Source organism: Theropithecus gelada, chromosome 7b (genome assembly GCF_003255815.1).
Source record: "Theropithecus gelada isolate Dixy chromosome 7b, Tgel_1.0, whole genome shotgun sequence".
In the NCBI taxonomy this organism is placed as follows: Eukaryota; Metazoa; Chordata; class Mammalia; order Primates; family Cercopithecidae; genus Theropithecus; species Theropithecus gelada.
In genome coordinates this window covers 40,290,877-40,310,893 of record NC_037675.1, presented here as the reverse complement: position 1 = coordinate 40,310,893, position 20,017 = coordinate 40,290,877, and the positions used below count along the sequence as shown (strand labels likewise).

At 43.3% G+C, this 20,017-nt stretch overlaps 1 pseudogene; it reads right to left on the bottom strand.

Moving 5' to 3' along the window:
* Positions 1–301: 301 nt before the first annotated feature.
* LOC112628384 lies at positions 302–753 on the bottom strand (annotated as a pseudogene).
* Positions 754–20,017: the final 19,264 nt, after the last annotated feature.

Genomic DNA, 20,017 nt, shown 5'->3' with positions numbered 1-20,017 from the left:
ACTACCCCTTGGAGTAGCCCATTCTGCTGTTGGGCACCTCCAATGGTCGGCATTTTCCTTCCAGCAGCCTCTTTCTTGGGTTGGGGGGTGGGCAGATACTGTCACTCCAGCCTGACCCTCAGGACAACAGAGGCAGCTGGGTTGGGAACAGAGGCAGAAAAAGCCATAAGTTAAATCCAAGAATGAACAGAGACACGGCAGGATGGGCAGGGACATTCCTGGGGTGCCAGCAGTCTCTAGCTTGATCCAGGAGGCACTGGGGAGGAGGTTGCTGATGGCAAGATTCTAGGCCGGAGGTGACTCAGAAGGCCGGGTTGTCAATGGCCCTCTAATCCCCGGTATATTCTTCAGGCCTGAAGCCATAGTGAGGGGGTGGCTCTGTGGAAGTTGGGCCCCAGGTAGGCTTCAGAATCACCTCACTGTAGGAGGGTGGGGGCACAGAGAGGGATGCTCTGACCCTCTCTAGGGGGATGATGGAGGGCAGTTCCCGGGGTCCCCGGCAATCCGTCAGGGCATCTGGGTCTGGGTCTCTGCAGCTGGGACAGTAGTGCTTAGCCAGTCACAGATGCACAAGAGGGGCAGGATGATCAGGAACATGATGACGAAGATCCTCAAAGGGCCAGGGAAGAACACATTCTCCTGGCAGCAGCTGTTGCCACAGCATTTGAATCCTTTGGGGCAGGCGAAGGAGAGACCACATTTGGCTGCAACCTTTTGGGGGCCAGCGAGCAGGATGAGCAGCAAGATGGTCATGAGGCCAGGGACCCCAGATATTTTTTCTTTTTTTTTTTTGAGATGGAGTCTTGCCCAGGCTGGAGTCCAGTGGCACGATCATGGCTCACTGCAACCTCCACGCCTCCCTGGTTCAAGTCATTCTCCTGCCTGAACCTCCCAAGTGGCTGGGATTACCGGTGCATGCCACTATGCCTAATTTTTGTATTTGTAGTAGAGACAGGGTTCACGATGCTGGCCAGACTGGTCTCAAACTCCTGACCTCAAGTGAGCCACCCGCCTTGGCCTCCCAAGGTGCTGGGTATACAGGCGTGAGCCACCGCGCCCGGCCAGATATTTTTCTTTTTTTTTTGTAAAGTCTCAGCCTGGGCGACATCGGGAGACCCCATCGCTACAGAAAACAAAAAATTAGCTGGGCATGGTGTCATGTGTCTGTGGTCCCAGCTACTCAGGAGGCTGAGACAGGAGGATCACCTGAGCCCAAGAGGTCAAGGCTCCAGTGAGCCAAGATTGTGCCACTGCACTCCAGCCTAGATGACAGAGCAAGACCCTGTCTCAAAAACAAAACAAAACAAGAGTCCGGTCAATTTTCTCAGTTTTTCTCAAGGAAGACATATAGGAAACAGCATGAGGAGATACAAATTGACACAAGCACAGGTTTATTTTGTCCACTTCCAGGGCGCCTACCCATGCTGGGTTTGCCTCACTTGGATAAGAATAGCCATTCAAGAACAACCAAGGTAAAACCAGCCACATTCTTTCATATTCCAAATTGCCAGTGCCTCCTCTAAAACTTAAGTTCTGCTTCTAAAATAGTGTATGCCAACATAGGGGAGGGAGTGGGAATGGGAGTGGATTTGAAGTCTCAAAATAACCAATATGATTTGGGGATTTTGGAAAATCATACTATTCACAAGCAAAATAAGCACGGTCTTAATATTCCCTGCTCTATAATCTTAAATATCAAAAAGCAGAAAAATTATATGTCTACAGTGATGGCTGGAAACAGCTGATACTTATATAGTATCAGACCGCAGTGGTCTCAGTGCTCCCCTCACATGGAAGTGTGGAGAGTGTAGTGCAGTGGAGGGTGAAGATTACACTTATGTCACATTGCTAATGCTGACTTACTGCAGTGGAAGCACTGGAAGACTCCACCGTTGTTCACACAGTGAGGTTTCTGAAAAGGGAGTTTGCCGCCTTATGAACCAGAGTTTCTTTACTTTTGAATACAAGAGAAACCATTGTTTCCTACAAATCTGATAAACTACCAAAACTAATCAAGCTGCATGATACATTTTGTTTACCAAATGGCCAACACTGAGTGATGGTGTTATGATATATGGAAATCCACCAACAGTTACAGAATATAAAACTTCCTTAATGGCAAATATGGATACTTAAGGAGGTTACACAAAGCAGGAGTTAATACAGCATTATCCCCACAGTGTGTATTTATCAAGGTAATTCATTAGCTAAGATTGCAAATAACCCATAAATCTCAATGGCTTAACACAATGAAAGTTTGTTTCTTATTCACACTGCAGTCTGATGTGAACTGTCCTTTAAGCAGCTAACCGGTAGCGAAACCATCTGGAAGTTGAGTTATCCAAGGTCACCATGGCAGGCAAAGAGAACTAAAGAACTCAGTTAAAAACTAGGCCTGGCTGGGGACCCGGTGGCTCACGCCTGTAATCCCAGCACTTTGGGAGGCCAAGGTGGGCGGATCACTTGACGTCAGGAGTTTGAGACCGGCCTGGCCAAGGCGGCGAAACCCCGTCTCTACTAAAAATGCAGAAGTTAGCCGGGCGTGGTGGCATGTGCCTGTAATCCCAGCTAGTTGAGAGGCTGAGGCATGAGAGTGGCTTGAACCTGGGAGAAGGAGGTTGCAGTGAGCGGAGATTGCGCCACTACTCTCCAGTCTGGGGACATAGAGGGAGACCTTGTCTCAAAAAAAAAAAAAAAAAAAAAAAGACCAGGCCTGGAACCCGGAAGTGGTGTATAATTTATATTACTCCTGTTTCCTTTTTTTTTTTTTTTTTTCCCCCAATAAGGAGTCTCGCTCTGTCACCCAGGCTGCAGTGCAGTTGTGCCATCTTGGTTCACTGCAACCTTCTCCTCCCGGTTCAAATGATTCTGCTGCCCGAGTAGCTGGGATTACAGGTGCGTCCCACCACACCCAGCTAATTATCTTTGTGTTTTTAGTAGAGACAATGTTTCGCCACCTTGGCCAGGCTGGTGTCGAACTCCTGAGTCTCAAGTGATCCGCCCGCCTCAGCCTCCCAAAGTGCTGGGATCGCAAGAGTCAGCCACTGCGCCCAGCCTCTTCTGTTTACTTCTGTTGGCCAGAAATAATTTCGTGCTTCCACTTAATTGCAAATTGGGAGACACTGGGCGCGGTGGCTCACGCCTGTAATCCCAGCACTTTGGCAGGCGGATTACTTGAGGTCAGGAGTTTGAGACCAGTCCGACCAACATGGTGAAACCCCATGTCTACTAAAAATACAAAAATTAGCAGAGCGTGATGGCAGGCGCCTGTAATCCCACCTACTCAGGAAGCGGAGGCACGAGAATCGCTTGAACCCAGGAAGGGGAGGTTGCAGTGAGCCAAAACGGCGCCACTGCACTCTATCCTGGGCAATAGAGCAAGATTCCGTCTCAAAAAACTAAATAAGGCTGGGAGCGGAGGCTCAGGCCTGTAATCCCAGCACTTTGAGAGGCAGAGGAGGGCGGATCACCTGAGGTCAGAGTTCAAGACCAATATAGCCAACATGGAGAAACCCCGTCTCTACTAAAAATACAAAATGGGCCGGGCGCGGTGGCTCAAGCCTGTAATCCCAGCACTTTGGGAAGCCGAGACGGGCGGATCACGAGGTCAGGAGATCGAGACCATCCTGGCTAACACAGTGAAACCCCGTCTCTACTAAAAATACAAAAAACTAGCCGGGCGAGGTGGCGGGCGCCTGTAGTCCCAGCTACTCGGGAGGCTGAGGCTGGAGAATGGCGTGAACCCGGGAGGCGGAGCTTGCAGTGAGCTGAGATCCGGCCACTGCACTCCAGCCTGGGCGACAGCGCGAGACTCCGTCTCAAAAAAAAAAACAAACAAAAAAACAAAATACAAAATGAGCCGGGTGTGGTGGCGCATGCCTATAATCCCAGCTATTTGGGTGGCTGAGGCAGGAGAATCGCTTGAATCCCAGAGGCGGAGGTTGTGGTGAGCAGAGATGCCGCGCCATTGCACTCCAGCCTGGGCAACAAGAGCGAAACTCCATCTCAAAATAAATAAATAAATAAATAAATAAATAAATAAATAAAATAAAAATAAAAATTGAGAAGAGAGGAGGAAATTTTCATCTTCCTGTCTGCCCAGGAATAATGACAACACAGTTCTGCTTCTGGCACAGAGGAAGAGCGTCTCAGATCCCAAAATTCCCCAACAAGGACATGGACCTCTCGGTGATACCCCAACAAAGCGTGAATTCAGCCACGCTCATGAAACTTTCTTTGCCATTCTCAATGGGGCATGTTTCAACATCCTCTCCCCTACTCTCACCTGATTATTGTTCTAATGTGAACTAATTTTTCATTCTTATTTTCAATTGAGTGTATGGGTCGGGGTTTAAAAACATTCAACATCCAAACCTATGGAAACAAGGAAAATGAAACAACCTGAAATCGTAAAGATTTATGACAGATACAATGATGTTCCCTTAAGCTGCCCAGCTAATAAAGGGATACCTAACAAAGAAGTTAATCTGTATTAGTCAGGTCCTACAGAGAAACAGAAACCAATGGGATGTGTGCATGTATGTGTGTGTCTATATATATATATCTATATATATATATGAAGAGACTTATTTGTTAAAAATTTTGTTTGTGTCAATTGTGCCTCTAGGTATGAGAAGAGATTTGTTGTAGGGAATTGGTTCATGTAATTACGGAGGCTAAGAAGTCCCAGTATTCTCAAATCAGCAAGCTGGAGATTGGGGAGAGCCAATGTGTGTTTATTTGGGTGGCTAGGAGATGTGGTAGATAGAGTTTTTATTATAAGGAGGAAAGTCTTCTGAGACACCTTTTGGCACCCATGCTGGCAACTGCTCACCTGACTCCACAAGGGAGTCAGCCCTGAAAGATAAACCATGTGGCTGAGCAAGGACTTTTTTTTTTTTTTTTAACTTTTTGTTATAAACATTTTCAAACACAAGCAAAAATATAGAAACGTGATGCATAGAATGATATAATGAGCTTGATGTATCCATCATTCAGCTTCAACAATGACCAGTGTTTTGTCATTCTTATTTCACTTATTTCCTCCATTCAGTCTTTTCCAAGGGCTAGATGTTAAAGCAAATCCCAAATGTTATGTAATTCCAGCCATGTACATTTAGACTGTAATTCTAACAGATGAGGACTTTTTATAAAACATAGATACAATAGTGTTAACACATTTTTAAAAAGTAACAATCCCTTATTTAACAATTTAACAATTCCTTAAGAATTTAAATTTTAATTTTTAAATTTAAATTTAGAGCCAGGCATGGTGGCTCACGTCTGTAATCCTAGCACTTTGGGAGGCTGAGGTGGGTGGATCACCTGAGGTCAGGAGTTTGAGATCAGCCTGGCTAATGTGGTGAAACCCGGTTTCTACTAAAAATATAAAAAAATTAGCTGGGCGTGGTGGCACATGCCTGTAATCTCAGCTACTTGGGAGGCTGAGGCAGGAGAATCACTTGAATCTGGGAGGCCGAGGTTGCAGTGAGCTGAGATTGTGCCATTGCACTCCAGCTTGGGCAACAAGAACGAAACTCTGTCTCAAAAAATAAATTTAAAAAAAATAAATTTAGGATTTTAATTTTTTAAATTTAAATTTAAAATTTAACAATTCCTTCAAATTCCTAGACTGTGTATAATTTTCCCAGTTGTCTCAAAAATATCCTTGTACAGTTGATTTGTTTAAACAGTACTAAAAACAAGTAAAACAAGATCCAGATATTGCATTTGGTTGATATTTACATGTTTCTTTTTTTTTTTTTTTTTTTTTTTTTTTTGAGACTGAGTCTGGCTCTGTCGCCCAGGCTGGAGTGCGGTGGCCGGATCTCGGCTCACTGCAAGCTCCGCCTCCCGGGTTCACGCCATTCTCCTGCCTCAGCCTCCCGAGTAGCTGGGACCACAGGCGCCCGCCACCACGCCCGGCTAGTTTTTTGTATTTTTAGTAGAGACGGGGTTTCACCGTGTCAGCCAGGATGGTCTCGATCTCCTGACCTCGTGATCCGCCCGTCTCGGCCTCCCAAAGTGCTGGGATTACAGGCTTGAGCCACCGCGCCCGGCCTACATGTTTCTTAAGTGTCTTTAAATCTGTAATAGTTCTTTCTTCTCCCTCCACCCTTTTTTCTTTTCTTTTCTTTCTTTCTTTTTTTTTTTTTGGTTGTTCCTAGCAATTTTATTTTTAATAGCCAAAAACTAGAAAAAAACTCAAATGTCTACCAATAGGTAAATGGATAAGCAAACTGTGGTATAGCTATACAGTGAAATACTACTCAGCAATAAAAAGAATAAGTATGCTACAGCATGAATAAATCTCAAAATTCTCAAGTGAAGAAGTCAGACAAAATAGAGTACACATATTGCATGATTCCATTTATGTAAATTTCTAGGAAATCTAAAGCAACGTATAGTGGCCAAAAGCAGATCAGTGATCACCTTGAATTGGAGTGGGGAAGCAGTGTGGAGGGGAGGGGAGACAGAAGTGGGGGAAATGTGGAGAAGGGTGTGGAGGGGAGGGGAGACAGAAGTGGGGGAAATGTGGGGAAGGGTGTTGAGGGGAGGGGAGACAGAAGTGGGGGAAATGTGGGGAAGGGTGGAATAGAGGGATTATAAGGGTCATTAAAGAATTGGGGGATGATGGGTATGTTCTTTATCTTGATCGTGGTGCCCCTTTTTATTCAATTTCATTTGTTGAAGAACCTGGGACATTTGCCCTATAGAATTTGCCACATTCTGAATTTGACTGATTGCATCCTTGTGTTGTCATTAACATGTTTTTCTATCCTCCATCCTTATTTTTTCATAAACTATTAAATCTTAGAAGCTCAATTAGGTTGAGATTCAACTTCAGGGACAATATATGATGCTGGGTACTTGCTACTGCATCACATTAAAAAGTACATAATATCTGGTTCTAAACTTTTAGTGGAGTTAAGATTGATTAATAGATTTATGCATTTTCAAAGTAATCTGCCCATTGTAAAGTTCTCCATCAACCTATCACCTAATGGTTTCAACAGCCAATGGATGTTTGCTGCCTAAATTTATTAATTAGGAGCTCCAGAATGATATCTTTCTAATACTTTCTTTTATTTTATTTATTTTTTGAGACAGGGTCTTGCTCTGTCATCCAGGCTGGAGTAAGTGCTGTGATCACAGATCACTGCAGCCTCAACTTCCTGGCCTCCAGTCATCCTCCCACCTCAGCTTCCCGAGTAGCTGTGGCCACAGGTGTGTGCCACCATGCCCAGCTAATTTTTGTATTATGGGATTTTCGCCATGTTATCCCAGCTGGTCTCAAACTCCTGATCTCAAGCAATCCACTTTCCTTGGCCTCCCAAAATTTTGGGATTACAGGCATGAGCCACCGTGCCTGGCCATATCTTTCTAATACTATCATCCCTTCTACATTTACCAGTTGTATTTATTTCATCAGTAAGATTATTTCCTCACCTATAACTTGGTTACTCTGAAATATAGTTCATATGGGAAAGGAAGGTACTTAATTCTCCTCCTTTATCAATTTTCAGAATTAGTTGATATCCTAGAAACCTCTAAAGATGACTTTTTGTTTGCAGAACACATGGATTTGTATATGTGTTATGTTTTAATACATTGCAGATATTTTTTTTGAGGTCCAAATTGTCCTAAATTTGGCTAGTGTGAACTCCTCTAAGTTAATCCCTGTGTCCATACAATCCCAATAGTTGTACTAGCACCCTTGCTTGTGGTATGTGTGTGTGTGTATATATATATATGTGTGTGTGTGTATATGTGTGTGTGTGTGTGTGTGTGTATATACACACACTGTAGTTTCTTTATCCACTTGTTGATTGATGGGCAATTTGGTTGGTTCCACGATTTTGCAATTGTGAATTGTGCTGCTATAAACATGCATGTGCAAATATCTTTTTCTATTAGTGACTTTCTTTTCTCTGGGTAGATACCCAGTAGTGGGATTGCTGGATTAAATGGTAGTTCTATTATTAGTCCTTTAAGGAATCTCCACACTGTTTTCCACAATGGCTATACTAGTTTACATTCTCACCAGCAGCGTAGACATGTTCCCTGATCCCTGCATCCACACCAACATCTACCGTTTCTTGATTTTTTTATTATGGCCATTCTTACAGGAGTAAGGTGGTATCGCATTGTGGTTTTGATTTGCATTTCCCTGATCATTAGTGATGTTGAGCGTTTTTTCATATGTTTGTTGGCCATTTGCATATTATGTTGGCTTTGAGTTTGTCATAGGTGGTTTTTATTATGTCTTTTGAGAATAGTCTATTCATGTCCTTAGCCCATTTATTGATGCAATTGTTTTTTTTCTTACTGATTTGAGTTTGTTGTAGATTCTGGTTATTAGTCCTTTGTCAGATGTAGAGATTGTGAAGATTTTCTCCCACTCTCTGGGTTGTATGTTTATTCTGATGACTGTTCCGTTTGCTTTGTAAAAGCTCTTTAGTTTAATTACATCCCAGCTATTTCCCTTTGTTTTTATTGCATTTCCTTTTGTGCTTTTGGTAATGAAATCCTTGCCTAAACCAATGTCTACAAGGGTTTTTCCAATGTCATCTTCTAGAATTTTTATAGTTTCAGGTTTTAGGTTTAAGCCCTTAATCCATCTTGAGTTGATTTTTGTATAAGGTGAGCGATAAGGATCCATTTTCATTCTCCTACATGTGGCTAACCAATTATCCCAGCACCATTTGTTGAACAGGGTGTCCTTTCCCTACTTTATGTTTTTGTGTGCTTTGTCGAAGATCAGTTGGCTATAAGTATTTGGGTTTATTTCTGGGTTCTCTATTCTGTTCCATTGGTCTATGTGCCTATTTTTGTACCAGTAACACACTGTTTTGGTGACAATAACCTTATAATATAGTTTGAAATCAGGTAGTGTGATGCCTCCAGATTTGTTATTTTTGCTTAGTCTTGCTTTGGCTATGCGGACTCTTTTTTGGTTCCATATGAATTTTAGAATTGTTTTTTCTAACTCTGTGAAGAATGATGGTGGTATTTTAACAGGGATTGTGTTGAATTCGTAAATTGCTTTTGGTAGTATGGTCATTTTTACAATATTTATTCTACCCATCCATGAGCATGGGACATGTTTCCATTTGTTTGTGTTGTCTATGATTTATTTCAGCAGTGTTTTGTTTCCCTTGTAGAGGACTTTCGACTCATTTGTTAGGTATATCTTATTTTATTTTTCTTTTTTTGCAGCCATTCTAAAGGAGTGAGTTCTTTTTTTTTTTTTGAGACGGAGTCTCGCTCTGCCGCCCAGGCTGGAGTGCAGTGGCCGGATCTCAGCTCACTGCAAGCTCTGCCTCCTGGGTTCACGCCATTCTCCTGCCTCAGCCTCCGGAGTAGCTGGGACTACAGGCGTCTGCCACCTCCCCTGGCTAGTTTTTTGTATTTTTTTAATAGAGACGGGGTTTCACCGTGTTAGCCAGGATGGTCTCGATCTCCTGACCTCGTGATCCACCCGTCTCGGCCTCCCAAAGTGCTGGGATTACAGGCTTGAGCCACTGCGCCCGGCCAGGGGTGAGTTCTTGATTTGACTTTCCACTTGGTTGCTGTTGGTGTATAGAAGAGCTGCTAATTTGTGTACATTAATCTCATATCCGGAAACTTTGCTGAATTCTTCTATCAGTTCTAGGAGTTTTCTGGAAGACTCCTTAGGGTTTGCAAGGTCAAAGATCATATTGTCAGCAAACGGGGACAATTTGACTTCCTCTTTACGAATTTGGATGCCCTTTATTTCTTTCTCTTGTCTGATTGCTCTGGCTAGGACTTCTAGTACTGTATTGGAGAGGAGTGGTGAGAGTGAGCATCCTTGTCTTGTTCCCATTCTTAGAGGGAATACTTTAAACTTTTCCCCATTCAGTATTATGTTGGTTGTGGGTATGTCATAGATGGCTTTTATTACATTAAGGTATGTCCCTTGTATGCTGATTTTGCTGAGGGTTTTAATCATAAAGGGATTCTGGATTTTGTCAAATGCTTTTTCTGCATGTATTGAGATGATCATGTGATTTTTGTTTTTAATTATGTTTATGTGGTGTATCACATTTGTTGACTTGCATATGTTAAACCATTCCTGCATCCCTGGTAAGAAACCCACTTGATTATAGTGAATTATCTTTTTTATGTATTGTTGGATTCAGTTAGCTAGTATTTTGTTAAAGATTTTAGCATCTATGTTCATCAAGGTTATCAGTCTGTAGTTTTCTTTTTTGATTATGTCCTTTCCTGATTTTGGTATTAGGGTGATGCTGGCTTCATAGAATGAACTAGGGAAGGTTCCTTCTTTCTCTATCTTGTGGAATAGTGTCAACAGGATTGGTACCAATTCTTCTTTGAATATCTGGTAGAATTCTGCTGTGAATTCATCTGGTCCTGAACTTTTTCTTTGTTGGTAATTATTAAATTACCATTTCAATCTTGCTGCTTGTTATTGGTCTGTTCAGGACATCTAATTCTTCCTGATTTAAGCTAGGAGGGTTGTACTTTTCCAGGAATTTATCCATCTTTTCTAGGTTTTCTAGTTTACGTGTGTAAAGATGTTCATAGTAGCCTTGAATGCTCTTTTGTATTTTAGTGGTGTACATTGTAATATCTCCTGTTTCATTTCTTAATGAGGTTATTTGGTGGATTTTCTCTCCTCTTTTCTTGGTTAAGCTTGTTAACGCTCTATCAATTTTATTTATCTTTTCAAATAACCAGTTTTTTGTTTCATTTAGCTTTTGCAATTTTTTTGTTTCAATTTCATTTAGTTCTACTCTGATCTTATTTCCTTTCTTCTGCTGGGTTTGGGTTTGGTTTGTTCTTGTTTCTCTAGTTCCTTGAGGTATGACCTTAGAATGTTAGTTTGTGCTCATTCAGTCTTTTTGATGTAAGCATTTAGGGCTATGAACTTTCCTCTTAGCACTGCCCTTGCTGTATCCCAGAGGTTTTGATAGGTTGCATCATTATTGTCATTCAGTTTGAAGAATTTTTTAATTTCCATCTGATTTCATTTTTGACCCAATGCTCGTTCAGGAGCAGGTTATTTAATTCCCATGTATTTGCATGGTTTTGAAGGTTCCTTTTAGAGATGATTTCCAGTTTTATTCCACTGTGGTCTGAAAGAGTGCTTGATATAATTTCAATTTCTTAAATTTATTGAGGCTCATTTTATGGCCTATCATATGGTCTATCTTGGAGAAAGTTCCATGTGCTGTTGAATAGAATGTGTATTCTCTGATTGTTGGATGAAATGTTCTATATATATCTGATCAGTCCATTTGTTCCAAGGTATAGTTTAAATTCACTGTTTCTTTGTTGACTTTCTGTCTTGATGACCCATCTAGTGCTGTCAGTGGAGTACTGAAGTCCCCCACTATTATTGTGTTGCTGTCTATCTCATTTGTTAGGTCTATTAATAATTGTTTTATAAATTTGGGTGCTCCACTGTTAGGTGCATATATGTTTAGGATTGTGATATTTTCCTTTTGGAAAAGGCCTTTTACCATTATATAATGTTCCTCTTTGTCTCTTTTAACTGCTATTGCTTTAAAGTTTGTTTTGTCTGACGTAAGAATAGCTACTCCTGCTTGCTTTGGGTGTCCACTTGCAAGAAATCCCTTTTTCCATCCCTTTACTCTAAGTTTATGTGAGTCCTTATGTGTTAGGTGAGTCTACTAAAGGCAGCAGATGGTTGGTTGGTGAGTTCTCATCCATTCTGCAGTTCTATATCTTTTAAGTGGAGCATTTAGGCCATTTACATTCAATGTTAATATTGAAATGTGAGGTACCATTGCATTCATTGTGCTATTTGTTGCCTGTGTACCTTGGGTTTTTTGGTATTGGTTTTTGCTTTTTAACTTGTATTTTTGTTTTATAGGTCCTGTGTGATTTGTGCTTTAAAGAGGTTGTGTTTTGATGTGTTTCCAGGATTTGTTTTAAGATTTTTTTTTTTTTTTTTTTTTGAGACAGAGTTTCAATCTGTCTCCCAGACTGGAGTACAATGGTGCAATCTTGGTTCACTGCAACCTCTGCCTCCCAGGTTCCGGTTATTCTCCTGCTTCAGACTCCCAAGTAGCTGGGATTACAGGGGCCCACCACCACACCTGGCTAATTTTTGTATTTTTAGTAGAGATGGGGTTTCACCATGTTGCCCAGGCTAGTCTTGAACTCCTGACCTCAGGTGATCCACCCTCCTTGGCCTCCCAAAGTCCTGGGATTACAGGCATGAGCCACTGCCCCTGGCCTGTTTTAAGATACAGAGCTCCTTTTAGCAGTTCTTGTAGTGGTGGCTTGGTAGGGGCAAATTATCTCAGCATTTGTTTGTATGAAATAGACTGTATTTTTTTTTTTTTTTTTTTTTTGAGACAGAGTCTCGCTCTGTCACCCAGGCTGCAATGCAATGGCCGGATCTCAGCTCACTGCAAGCTCCGCCTCCTGGGTTTACGCCATTCTCCTGCCTCAGACTTCCAAGCAGCTGGGACTACAGGCGCCCGCCACCTAGCCCGGCTACGTTTTTGGATTTTTTAGTAGAGATGGGGTTTCACCATGTTAGCCAGGATGGTCTCGATCTCCTGACCTTGTGATCCGCCCGTCTCGGCCTCCCAAAGTGCTGGGATTACAGGCTTGAGCCACCGCACCCGGCCTAGACTGTATCTTTCTATCATATGCGATGCTTAGTTTTGCTAGATACAAAATTCTTGGCTGATAATTGTTTTGTTTGAGGAATCCGAAGATAGGGCCCCAAACCCTTCTAGTTTGTAGGGTTTCTGCTGAGAAATCTGCTGTGAATCTGAAGGTTTTCCTTTATAGGTTACCTGGTGCTTCTGTCTCACAGCTCTTACGATTTTTTCCTTTGTATTAACTTTAGATAACCTGATGACAACCTGATGACAGTGTGCCTAGGTGATGTTCTTTTTGTGATGAATTTCTTAGGTGTTCTTTGTGCTTCTTGTTTTTGGATGTCTAGGTCTCTAGCAAGTTTGGAGAACTTTTCCTAAATTATTCCCCCAAATATATTTTCCAAGGTTTTAGAATTTTCTTCTTCAGCAACACCAATTATTATTATTTTTTTTTTTTTGAGACAGTCTCTCGCTCTGTCACCCAGGCTGTTGTGCAGTGGCACAGTCTCAACTCACTGCAACCTCTGCCTCCCGGGTTCAAGCAATTCTTCTACCTCAGCCTCCTGAGTAGCTGGGACTACAGGCACGTGCCACCACGCCCGGCTAATTTTGTGTACTTTTAGTAGAGACAGGGTTTTACCATGTTGGCCAGGCTAGTCTCAAAACACCAATTATTCTTAGGTTTGGTCATTTCACATAATCCCAGACTTCTTGGAGGTTTTGTTCATATTTTCTTCTTTCTTTTTTTTTTTTTTTTTTGAGATGGAGTCTCGCTCTGTCGCCAGGCTGGAGTGCAATGGCACCATCTCGGCTCACTGCAACCTCTGACACCCTGGTTCAAACGATTCTCCTGCCTCAGCCTCCTGAGTAGCTGGGATTACAGGCACGCACCATCACACTCAGCTAATTTTTGTATCTTTAGTAGAGATGGGGTTTCACCCTGTTGGCCAGGCTGGTCTCAATCTCCTGACCTTGTGACCTCTCCCAAAGTGTTGGGATTACAGGCGTGAGCCACTGTGCCCAGCCTCATGTTTTCTTATTCTTTTTTCTTTGTCTTTGTTAGACCTTGTCTTTGAACTCTGAATTTCTTTCTTCTATTTGTTCAATTCTGTTGCTGAGACTTTCCAGAGCATTTTGCAGTTCTATAAGTGTGTCCAGTGTTTCCTGAAGTTTTGATTGTTTTTTCTTTATGCTGACTATTTCCCTGAATATTTCTCTCTTCACTTCTTGTACTGTTTTCTGGATTTCTTTGCCCTGGGCTTCACCTTTCTCTGGTGCCTCCCTGATTAGCTTAATAACTAAGCTCCTGTATTCTTTTTCGGTAAATCAGGGCTGTCTTCTTGGTTTGGATCTACTGCTGGTGAGCTACTATGATTATTTGGGGGGTGTTAAAGAGCCTTTTTTTTTTTGTCATATTACCAGGGTTGGTTTTCTGGTTCCTTCTCATTTGGATAGGTTCTATCAGAGGGAAGGTCGAAGGCTGAAGCCTGTTGTTCAGATTCTTTTGTCCCACGGATCTCCCCTTTTTCTATGGATATGGCTTCCTGTGAGCCACGGGGTGTCGTTCCCTTGATGTAGTACTTTCCCCTTTTCCTATGGATGTGGCTTCCTGTGAGCCAAACTGCAGTGATGATTGTCTCTCCTCTGGGTCTAGCCACCCAGCATGTCTACCCGGCTCTGGGCTGGTACTGGGAGTTGTCTGCACAGAGTAGATGCCAGTGCCTGTTCTGGTGGAAGTGGCAGGGGAGCGCAGTGGGCTCTGTGAGGGTTCTTAGCTGTGGTGATTTAATGCTCTATTTTTGTGCTGGTTGGCCTCCTGCCAGGAGGTGGTGCTTTCCAGAAAACATCAACTATGGTAGTATGGAGAGGAACCAGTGGTGGGTGGGACCCTTGAACTCCCAAGATTATATGCCCTTTGTCTTCAGCTACCAGAGTGGATAGGGAAGGCCCATCAGGTGGGGGCAGGGCTAGGTGTGTCTGAGCTCAGACTATTCTTGGGCGGGTCTTGCTGTGGCTGCTGTGGGGGATGGGGTAAGGTTCCCAGGTCAATGGAGTTGTGTACCTAGGAGGATTATAGCTGCCTCTGCTGAGTCATGCAGTTTGTCAGAGAAGTGGGGGAAAGCACAGTCACAGGCCTTACCCACTTCCCACACAAACTGAAGAGCTAGTCTCACTCCCACTATGCACCCCCTAACAGCTTCAAGTCTATTTCTGGGCAGTGGGTGAGCTGGGCTTGAGAACTTGCCCCAGGCTACCCTCCTCCCAGCTGCAAAAGAAAAGGGCTTTAGTTCTTCCCCCATCTGTGGAGTCTGCACACCGATTTGCGCCCTACCCTGAGTTCTGGCCAGGAGGCTTCTCACCAGGTTCGAATTGTCACAAAGTTCAGCTGGACACTTCATTCTCCCTGTGGTGTTGTCCCTCACTCTTCTGCCCACTCTCCTGATAGATCCCTGTGGTTTCAGGCAGGAATGGCATGCTGGGGACCCAGCAAGTTCCCAGGGCCTTTCCTGCTGCTTCCTCTATGCCTGTATTTCACTGGGCTCTCTAATTGACTCAGCTCCAGGTAAGAGCAGAAACTTCTCCTGCAAACAGTCCTTCAATTTCTCCAGAGAGGGTGTGTGTTTGGGACAGGAGGATCTACCTTTCCCACTTTTGTAGTTTGGGCTCTCACAATATTTGGGGTGTCTCCCGGGTACTGAAGGAGCAGTCCGCTTCTGTCAGAGGGTCTGTGGGTCCTCTCAAGATTGGTGGTCTGTTCTTGCAGTTGATCTGAAGCTAAAATTCATGGTGCGAGCCTCCGCACACCACTGTGTCCATCAGAGTCAGAGCTGCAGTCTAGTTCTGCCTCCCATCCGCCATGATGATCTCCAGTTAATCTTTAAAAAGAGAGTCGAGCCCAGGCACAGTGGCTCACGCCTGTAATCCCAGCATTTTGGGAGACCGAGGCGGGTGGATCATCTGAGGTCAGGAGTTCAAGACCAGCCTGGTCAACATGGTGAAACCCTATCTCTACTAAATATACAAAAATTAGTTGGGCATCGTGGCGGACACCTGTAATCCCTGCTACTTGGGAGGCTGAGGCAGGGCAATTGCTTGAACCCAGGAGGCAGAGGTCGCAGCGAGCTGAGATCGTGTCATTGTGTTCCCGCCAGGGCAACAAGAGCGAAACTTCGCCTCCAAAAAAAAAAAAAGAGAGAGAGAGAGAGAGTCTATACACCTGAGGGACTCCACGTTGCAACCAAACGGTCTGTAGCTTTAGCACTTGCAGTGTCCCAGGGCCTTGGTAGTCCTGCAGAATGAAATAGGGCAAGGGGGAGCTACTGCAAGCAGAGCCAGGTCTCTGGACCCACATTCTGTGCCAGAGCTCTCTTGCAAGGCAGAACAGCAGTGCAGCAATGGAGCCATTTCCTGCATTTCTTGAGTTTATATGTGTAACATGGTGATAGATGTGTCAAGCAGTATCTTTCTTGTCTTCCACATATTTCCTGACAGAACTTACAGCTGAGAATAAAAATGGCACTGAGTACTTTTATATTCTATTTTCAGAAAACTGACATCTTTGAGTCCAATAATCTCTTTGTAAGGCTTCTATAAATCTAACTCAGGGAGGTGGGAGGTAGCACACAGAGCTCATAGTAGTGTCAATCATCTCTTCCCCCTTCTCTTCTGATGTGCAGGATGGGAATGGGGATGTTTGGCATTCAGTTTGTCCCCTCCCCCTTGCTATTTAACTAGGAGGTGTTCAAATGAACCCATCTACCAAGTCAGGATCTGTTCGTAGTGTCATCTATAGATTGCTAAACTAAAAAAGTAGCACAATATCCAGTGCCTCAGGCTTGCTGCCACTCAGTAGAGAAAGAAATGAACAAAAAAGAAAGGAGGGGTGGGACCAAGGTATTCCTACTATATGGCATAATAATATGTGACTGTCCTCATGATCAAATAGACATTGTGAAAAGAGGCTAGTTGCCCCAGTGGGCAAGGAAACTCACGCCATCACAAAGTTTTGGAAATGATTCAAGTGGCAGAGAATAAGGGTGTATGTGGTGAGGAATATGTGGAGCATTGAAACAAAAATAGCAATGAGTTGATAATTTTTTATTTTTTTTCTGAAATGGAGTCTTACTCTGTCACCCAGGCTGGAGTGCAGTGGCACGATCTCAGCTCACTCCAACCTCACCCCCTGAGTTCAAGCGATTCTCCTGCCTCAGCCTCCCGAGTAATTGGGATTACAGGCGCTTGCCACTGCGTCCAGCTAATTTTTTTGTGTTTTTAGTAGAGACAGGGTTTCACCATCTTGGCCAGGCTGGTCTTGAACTCCTGACCTGGTGATCCACCTGCCTCTTCCTCCCAAAGTGCTGGGATTACAGGCATGAGCCACCACCAGGCTGGTCTTGAACTCCTGACCTCGTGATCCACCCACCTCTTCCTCCCAAAGTGCTGGGATTACAGGCATGAGCCACCGCACCCGGCAGAGTTGATAATTGTTAAAGCTGAGTGATAGGTACATAGAGGTTCATTATAACATTCTTTCTACCTTTGTGTGTTTAAAACTTCTAACAATAAAAGTGGTTTTTGGCCAGGCGCGGTGGCTCAAGTCTGTAATCCCGGCACTTTGGGAGGCCGAGATGGGCAGATCACGAGGTCAGGAGATCGAGACCATCCTGGCTAACACGGTGAAACCCCATCTCTACTAAAAAATATTAAAAACTAGCCAGGCGAGGTGGCGGGCGCCTGTAGTCCCAGCTATTCGGGAGGCTGAGGCAGGAGAATGGCATAAACCCAGGAGGCGGAGCTTGCAGTGAGCTGAGATTGGCCACTGCACTCCAGCCTGGGCGACAGAGCGAGACTCCGTCTCAAAAAAAAAAAAAAAAAAAAAAAAAAGTGGTTTTTGGCCAGTCGTGGTGGTTCATGTCAGTAGTCCCAGCACTTTGGAAGGCCAAGGCAGGAAGATCACTTGAGCTCATGGGTTCGAGACCAGCCTGAGCAACATGGTGAGATCCCTGTCTCTACAAAAAATAAAATAAAATTAGCTGGGCAAGGTGACATGCAGCTGTAGTCCCAGCTACTTGGAAGGCTGAGCCAGGATGTTGAGGCTGTAGTGAGCCGTGATCCTGCCACTGCACTCCAGCCTGGGAGACTGAGCAAGATCCTGTCTCATAAAATTTAAAAAAAAAAAAAAAAAAAATCAATAAACGTGTTTTTTAAGGTTATGGAATTAGACTGAATTGTGAATATTGCCTGATATAACAGGATAAGTCAACAGAACATTTTTGGTAACAGTTTCGGGGGGGAAATTACATATTTTATATATTTATTTATTTTTTAACTAATGGGGTGCTACACACTTTTTCTTTTTCTTTTTTTTTTAGACAGCCTTGCTCTGTCTTCCAGACTGGAGTGCAGTGGCACGATTATGATTCAATGCAACCTCCACCTCCTGGACTCAGGTGATCTTCCTGCCTCAGGAAGGACTCCAGGGGCACCACCATGCCTGACTAATTTTTGTATTTTTTGTAGACATGGGGTTTTGCCATTTTACCCAGACTGATCTCGAACTCCTGGGCTTAAGTGATCCACCTGCCTCAGCCTCTGGAAGTGTTGGAATTACAGGTGTGAGCCACTGCACCAGGTGAAAAATTACATATTAATGAATTAAGACTTTGCTATTATCTGAATATCTGTGTCCCACTCCCCCCACCAAATTCATATGTTGAAATCCTAGCCCCCAGGGGTGATGGTACTAGAAAGTGAGGTCTTTGAGTGGATTCGTGACATTATAAAAGAGGGCCAAGAGAGACTCCTCATCCCTTATATTATGTGAGGTCACAGCAAGAAGGTGCCATTTATGAGGAAGCAGGCCCTTATCAGACACCTAATCTTGTCTTGTTCTTGGACTTCCCAGGTTCCAGAACTGTGAGAAGTTTCTGTTGTTTATAAGCTACCTAGTTTATGGTATTTTGTTATAGCAGCCAGAGTGGACAAAGACAGACTTACTATTCCAACATTTTATAAGTCCAACCACAAAAAGAAATTTTCTTGTCTTCCTGGAGAAGTGCCTCACTTTTTCTTTAACTTGATCCAATCAAGCATAGCTCAGAAGTTAGTCACAGGAGTTTCCACTGTAGACAAGAGGTAGACAAAGGAGCTTCCTGCAAACTGGAAAAACATTTTTAAATTTCCTATACATAAGCAATGAATTGGTGGAAATGCAATAAAAAGAAAAAAATCCTGTTCACAATAGCAAATAATTTGTTTTAGCAAAAAACACTCTAGGACTAAACTTAATAAAAATGTACAAGACCTGATGAAGAAAACTATGAAATGTTACTGCAGAATATAGATGATAGAATAAACGCAGAATTATACTTGTTTCTGTTTAGAGTCAATATTCTAAAGATGTTGATTACTTTACATTAATCTATAAAGGCAATATAATCACAATGAAATTTTAACTTTTTGGGGAAATTGAAAAATGATTGTAAAGTTTTCATTAAAAATAAATACATAGCCAGGCGTAGTGGCTCACGCCTGTAATCCTAGCACTTTGGGAGGCCTAGGCAGGCGGATCACAAGGTCAGGAGTTTGAGACCAACCTGACCAACATGGTGAAACTCTGTGTCTACTAAAAATACAAAATTTAGCCAGGAGCGGTGGCACACGCCTGTAATCCCAGCTACTCAGGAGGCTGAGGCAGGAGAATCGCTTGAACCCAGGAAGCAGAGCTTGCAGTGAGCAGAGATCACACCACTACACTCTAGCCTGGGCACTCTGTCTCAATAAAATAATAATAATAAAAATAAATATTTTGGAAAAATTGGAAAAGCAGCATATGGGGTTGGGGACTTAGCACACCAGATATTAAAATCTACTATAAAACAATTTTAGACTGGGCGCCGTGGCTTACGCCTGTAATCCCAGCACTTTGGGAGGCCGAAGTTGGTGGGTCATGAGGTCAGGAGATTGAGACCATCCTGGCTAACACCGTGAAATCCCGTCTCTACTAAAAACACAAAAAATTAGCCGGGTATGGCCGGGGGTGCCTGCAGTCCCAGCTACTCCAGAGGCTGAGGCAGGAGAATGGCGTGAACCCGGGAGGCAGAGCTTGCAGTGAGCCAAGATGGCGCCACTGCCCTCCAGCCTGGGCGAGAGAGCCAGACTCCGTCTCAAAAAAAAAAAATTAATACAGCCTTCAATTAAATAGACCCAAGAATATATGGTAATTTGCTATATGGTTGCATTTTAATTCAGGGAGGTAGACAATTCAATAAATTAAAGATTATTCAATAAATTATACTGGAAGAGCTAACAACAACTTGAAAAAAAATAAAGTTGATCCGTACCTGTTTTTTTTGTTTTTGTTTTTGTTTTTTTTGAGACGGAGTTTTGCTCTT